We start from the raw sequence: 6,793 nt of genomic DNA, 5'->3' as shown, positions 1-6,793 counted from the left end.
CTATGATTTACAATTATATATCCTTGACGGTTGGGTTGACAACTTTAAACTAAAAATAGAAAAGTGAATGTGCTAGAGGTCAAATCAATAGGGGGACCGGATTTTGGTCTCCCTATTGGTAAAGTACTGTAAAATGAACTAATAGGGGTACCAAAAGTCTCCCTATCCGGTATTAATACATATATAATATATATATATATATATATATATATATATATATATAATATATATATATATAGAGAGAGAGAGAGAGAGAGAGAGAGAGAGAGAGAGAGAGAGAGCAATTTTTTTACCCTGCTTGGGATGCCAAATTCTTTGCTGACCATCCCCCCCCAAATTCGGGTGTCGAATTATACTGTGACAAAATACACCCAAAACTCGGGTGTCGAATTATCCTGTGACAAAATACACCCAAAACTCGGGTGCCGAATTATCCTGAGACAAAATACACCCGAAACTCGGGTGCCGAATTATCCTGAGACAAAATACACCCGAAACTCGGGTGTCGAATTATCCTGTGACAAAATACACCCGAAACTCGGGTGTCGAATTATTCTGTGACAAATTACACCCGAAACTCGGGTGCCGAATTATCCTGTGACAAAATACACCCGAAACTCGGGTGTCGAATGACGCTCCCTTTGTTATTACCTCGAGATGAGGTCAATACATACAAAACAAATCTTAACCTAGCATTATTATTTTGTTGTTGCTAGACCTACAAAATGTGAAGAAAGTGCTTTTCGTTTCTTTAATTTAAATATGAAAGGTATGTATGAAACAGTGTCAGACAAAGCAGAATTTAAAAAATCATCCCCCCCCCCCCAAAAAAAAAAAAAAATTTAAAAATCAGCCAACCTCAGACCTCCTGATTACCGAACAGACGCAGCGTCAGACGTCAGACAAAGCAGAATGAAAAATAAAAATAATAATTAAAAAAAAAAAAAATAAACAAAAAATTAGCTAACCTCAGGCCTCGTGAATACCGGTCAGACGGGCTACCATTACATTACAGGGGTTACCCGATAGTTGGAACGTTTATGCTTATTGTATTCTTTTTCACGAAAATAAACCCCGAGGTCAACGTGTACTTATTTGTAGGTCTGATAACCCAATTCCTTATAGGCTCATTGTTGTATTGGAAATCTAAAAAAAAAATGAGGTAAAATATTGTCCATTACAACAAGGTTAACAACTAGGCCCATAAGCGGGTTCGGATGTCAGACCTGCATAATATTATAAACACTTCACCCGAGGTCAATGGCTTCACAAGGGTACGAGTTTCCGCTATGAATCCTCGCTTTGCATCATAACAAACTCTGAAAACCAATGGGGTTATTTTTCTTGTATTCTTTCTGCTTTATCTGGCACTGTTTCATGCACATACTTTTCAGATTTTTTTTTCCTTTAGGCCAGTGCCCACTCGATTTTAATGAAATTCTCAGAGCAAGTAAAATTCGAGTTATTTTTCTAACTTTTCGGGTACACAAGAACTCTTTAGCATTTAAAGCTAGATCTAGTAGTCTAGTAGTAAAAATAAACCGAAACAACAACTCATTTCTCATGCTGTCACAAAAGGTAACGAGTACTTTAGAAAAGTTTTTTGTTTTTCACCGACCAAGAGATAAAATGAGCTGATGTGGATACTTATTTTTAATCTCTCTCTCTCTCTCTCTCTCTCTCTCTCTCTCTCTCTCTCTCTCTCTCTCTCTCTCTCTCTCTCTCTCTCTCTCTCTCTCTCCTCTTGTTATTGTTAATTAATTGTCGCAACTCCGTGTTTCGAAGATAATATTCGCATTTTGATTTTATCAATTTCTCTGTCAAATTCAAGTTAGCCATTTATTTTTTTAATATTTTCGTTTCGGGCAGAGAATTCCATCGGGTGGTGCTTGAAATTCATCCTGAAATTTGAAAAAAACGAGTAGCAGATTGCAATTGCATGCGGGACCTGGTGGCCCGGTGGTGTCTCTGGTATATGAGTATGGTCATGAGTGCTGTATTCTTTCGTTTTGAATTTGAATAAGGCTTTTTTTAAGGCTAGAACTAGACGGTCTATCAATTGGGATTGTTGTCAGTCCCTGCCTGACGGGCCTTTTACTTACAGTTAAAGAGGTCTTTGGCGTTTTGATTTTGACTTTTTGTATGGGAGTGTGAGTGACTATTCTCATCCTGGAATGAGAATAGAGGTAGTGGCACCTTCTCGCTATTCTCACCACCCCCCCTCCCACCCCCCCACCCACTAGCCCCTGCCCCTGCCCCTCCTCTCACCCACAGGTTAGTCTGTGCTCTCACCCAATCGTCATAATCTCTCACGTGACTGCTTTTGTGATACTGGGCGTAAGGAGAGGAACATACTCAATGAACACCTTGCATTCAGCAAACAGACACCCCTCCCCCCCTTTTTTTATCGACTTTTGTAAAGTACCTCTAATGGAACCAACTAATCTCAGATGTTGAAGACCAGTGTTTGAAATTTTATGACCCAAATGTTTATAAAATGGCTGCCTGATCAGTTGAAGCATATTGGAGTGGACATTGCTCTTGGGACTTCAAATACAACTCTTATAAATGTCTTTGAATAAAAATAAAATTAGTCAGTCTGTTACCGTAAAAAATGTCAGTCCGTTACCCAACAATAATACCTTAAATGATAAATTTCTCAACCAATTATATTACAGTGCTAAAGCCATTTATGTAAGAACAGAAAATCTGAAATAGTAAGTCTGTACAACAATCACATCTACAACAATCACATCTTTTGTAGGTGAAAAAATACTGTTTTAACGGTAACAGACTGACATACAGTTTCCCAAGGTCATTAAAACAACCGATATGGACAAGATTTCATTAAAATCGTAAATTTGAATGTTCATATAGGTTCCCGATACTTATTATAATTGTTTTAATATCAATAAACAACAGCAAAGGTGGCTATAATTTTGTAGAAGTTGCCAGATTTATAATAATAATATTGAGAAAATATTCTTTTCGTTCCTCAAATAGCGGATACCCTTACATAAAGCTACAATAAGCATCCTGTACCACAAATATGCATGACACATCCTTATATTCATAATCCTGAATGAATTTCCAACAAATTAGTACCAAATTTTAATATGTTCTTAAGAATTTGTAATCCACCCCCTCGGTTTACATTTTCATGGAATTGCCCTTTTACTTAATTACAACATCCGTGCAATATCTTTGGTATTGTATCACTCCCTTGCAATCGTCAATTGTCACACCCCTCTCTTTAAACGCAAATAACCCATCTTACCTATTATTGGACGTGTCCAAGTGTCACATTATCGCTTTGATGCTCTTTTCATATATTGTTTTAAATCCACTAATCAGCATTTTGTACATTAACCCTCGAAGCGTCAATAGTACCCGGCCAGAATGTCGGGGCAATTTCATTGATTTTACCAAGGTTTAGAAAATAAGATGTAGTAGCTTTGTTTCCAAGAATAAGATTGTAAAAGTATATATTTTCTGAAAGAGGAATAAATTATGAATACTTATGATCATTTATAAACGACATTGTGACCTTGACCATCCTTTGAGATGACATTGACCTTGACCTTGACATTTATTTTTATCCGGCTCATTTACTTTGACCAGGGATAAGTCAGCTAAATTTTGCCTTAATTGAAATTCTGAAATACCCAAGTTGTAGCTCATCATTTCCTTTTTCAGACAATATATAACAATAGATGCGGTAAACGTGTGAAAGGACAGAGGATAATCCTCAGTTACAGTCTCTGGGGCTTGAGGTACCCATGTAGGCCTATTTTCAGTTTCAGTTTCTGCGTCAATCGATGTAGAATCATCACTATCATCCTCCTCCTCACTATCTTCATGATCACTCACATGAGGAATGTGATCAAAATCATCCTCTTCATCACTGTCGTCGTTCATGAGAGCAGTAAATAGGTTTCTATTAGCTAAAGTAGATCTATTTCTAGATCTACGGAGGCCCGAAGGCCCTGGTTGTGGCTCAGAATCGGTCATTTCGAGATGCGGTAAACGTGTGAAAAGAACGCTGAAAATCACGGTTCAATGGTCTGTTGGCAAGAAGGAAACGAGAGAAAACGAAAGTAGACACATCAAGGACTTCACACAAAAGAGTTCTTATGTGTGTCTAGAGTGCCGGTCGTTGTATAGTCACTTTAAACTAGGGTCAATTAGATCGGCCCGAACGTTATGGTGGCGGCCGATTAAATCGGCCCTTGACGCTTCGAGGGTTAATATCATGACACAATTGTGTCATTCAACATCATAGTGTGTCTGTCGTTCCATGCACCTGATTCGTCTGAAATCCAACACCTGCCATTCCAAATTCCTACTTTCACACGTTGTCATTTTAAGCATTTTTTCAATCCCAGGTGCAGTCGAGATCTTTTTCTGACCCTCCTGTCCACCCAGCAGTGATTTGGGTAGCTGGATCTCTTAGATTTAGTGGAAAGTACTTTGCGATAGAATAGCACCCTATCCAAAGGGTAGCAAACAATTGCTATTGTCAGTTTCAGGCTATAGGAACTCTATGGGCCAAATGGCTCTGAATGACTACTTTATAAAGAAGGCTTTCGTCCACAAAAAGTTTAATTTTTTATCCTTTTGACTCAGCATATCATTGAGTTAAATAAAAAAAGAAGTGGGCCTAAAACTGTTCCTGGAGGTACACCTGACAGGACTGGAAGTGATGATGACATTTTGTTCTCAACAATGACTATTTGGGATCGCATAGAAAGAAATGTTTTAATCCATGCGTGGGAGGTTTTTAAAATCCCATAGTCAGTGATCAAGCTTGTTCAAGAGGCTTTGTGGTGTACTTTATCAAATGCTTGGTTGAAATCCATTAGAATGGCATCTGTCTGGCCTCCTTTATTAAATTAGCAAAATCATTACAAGTCGTGATCATTTGTGACTTGCACAAACAATGTTTGTGAAAGCCATGTTGGAAACCAGTCAACACATTGTGGTAATCAAGGTGTTTCATGATATTGGTGCATATTACATGTTCCAACAGTTTACATGATATTGATGTGATAGATACTGGTCTATAATTTTCAGCACTTATTGAAAAATGAGCTTCAGGTGGATTTCTAGTTCTATAGATGGATAAGATTAAAACTTATCTATCAACTGTGCTGCTTTTACTTCAACATTTTCTTAATTTTTGTTTAAGTTAAAGTACTCATGCTATTTTCATTGTTTTGGATCAATGTTTTTGAATGTCAAATTTCAGTATTGATTCTTATTTTTATTTTTTGCAGTTCTTCATGGTTACGGTTGAATCAGAAACTGGATTTGTAATTTGATGAAACAATACATCTGAGTCTCGCCAGTAAAAAAAAAAATATCAGCAGTCATGGAAATGGAAATAGATTCAGATACAGCTAATACTAGCACTATCATAAAAAGAAATAATCCATCTTCTTCAAAGCAATTCAGACTTCCAATTTTACACCGCAAAGACAAACAGACAATATTTAAATCTTATCTTAATAATAAAAATAATTTTTCTGAGGAGAGGAAATCACAGCTTACAGAAATGACAACAAAAAGTATCCCTTCAGATTTCATACCTTGGTGGGAGTCCTTTACATCAACAGAGAGCTCCAGTGAGAGATCTTCTAAAGTTTTTGAAAGTCAAAGTGGTAGGTAAATTGTTAGAAGAAATACGTTTTTCTTCAAAAATAAAGATAAATGTTGTCCCTCCTGATCCAGAATGCTTATGATTTCCTTTCTTGTATCGAAAAATAAATCCACCCTAAGTTTTACAAGCATTCAACTAAGTGACAATTTTTGTCACATTCTCTCCTTATTTATGTTAAAGATTTTTATTTAATTGTGGATTCAATGTGATCAAAGAATTTGATTTTTGATTTGGTTTTTGGGTTTATTAAATTTTTTTTTTTTAGAGATGTAATTCCTTTCTTCTTTGGGCGATTTTATTTATTCTTGTCCCACAACTTCTCAAACCAGTCAATAATCAAAATATCATTGCATTTATTTCCTTTTTCAGGGAATGGGTTTTACAATTGTTGGTTTGATAAATCAAGTGCAAGTACGGAGGGTGACTGTTGGCTAAGTGGATCACCAACTCAAAAGTATGTGTAATTAATTTTTATTGTTTTTGTTCCCTACTAATTATTATTTTATGTGTTTAGTTACATTTTTGTTGCTTGCCGTGAGTCCTGATTTAGACAGTGATGTATTCAAAAAGGTATTTCTTTTTTGCTGGGGGGGGGGGGGGGGGGGGGGGGGGGTGTAGAAGAAAAGGTTTTAGTTTTAGTTGTAATATAAAGAAAAAGTTAGTATAATGCAAATAAATCAAAAGCGTACAATAACCTTGTTGCACCTATACTATCGTTTTGTACCCACTATTCAAGGTTAGACATCAAGTTGAAAGAAAGTTAGGAATTGATCACGTTAGATCGTTTGAAACTGTCCATTATAAAATCACTCTCCCATGTTTTCAAATCGTGCATATTAGTCTTTTGTATAATCATCATATGTCATACAATCATGATATGTAATTCAATGTTATATCTCAATTCAACAAGTGCACTGTAAAGCTATAATACTCTTTCAATATCTAACATTTAAACTTGCCAACATCTAAAGACAGGCATGGGGTAAAAGGTATTTGAATAATGTTAAATTTTGTGAGGTTTGGTTGGTAGACTTGCTTTGGCATTATAGTATAAGAATGACTGATTAAGAAACTACCTTTTTTTAAAACATGAACAGTCTTCATCTCTCCCAACTCAGTGGAGGATGACATACC

At 36.3% G+C, this 6,793-nt stretch overlaps 1 protein-coding gene across 1 annotated transcript in view; it reads left to right on the top strand.

Annotated features, from left to right (window-relative positions):
* The first annotated feature begins 1,480 nt into the window (after positions 1 to 1,480).
* The window catches only part of LOC144970330 (uncharacterized), a 27,549-nt gene continuing 22,236 nt past the window's right edge, over positions 1,481 to 6,793 (top strand). Inside the window, exon 1 of the mRNA XM_078909853.1 lies at positions 1,481 to 1,578. The gene's annotated coding sequence lies outside the window, so the exon portion shown is untranslated. The remainder of the gene's footprint in view (positions 1,579 to 6,793) is intronic.

The sequence above is a fragment of the Berghia stephanieae genome, chromosome 4 (genome assembly GCF_034508935.2).
Source record: "Berghia stephanieae isolate SIO BIC M18660-M18661 chromosome 4, UCSD_Bste_1.3, whole genome shotgun sequence".
NCBI classification, from domain to species: Eukaryota; Metazoa; Mollusca; class Gastropoda; order Nudibranchia; family Aeolidiidae; genus Berghia; species Berghia stephanieae.
The sequence above is the reverse complement of the archived record's forward strand: the minus strand, read 5'-3'. Positions and strand labels throughout refer to the sequence as shown.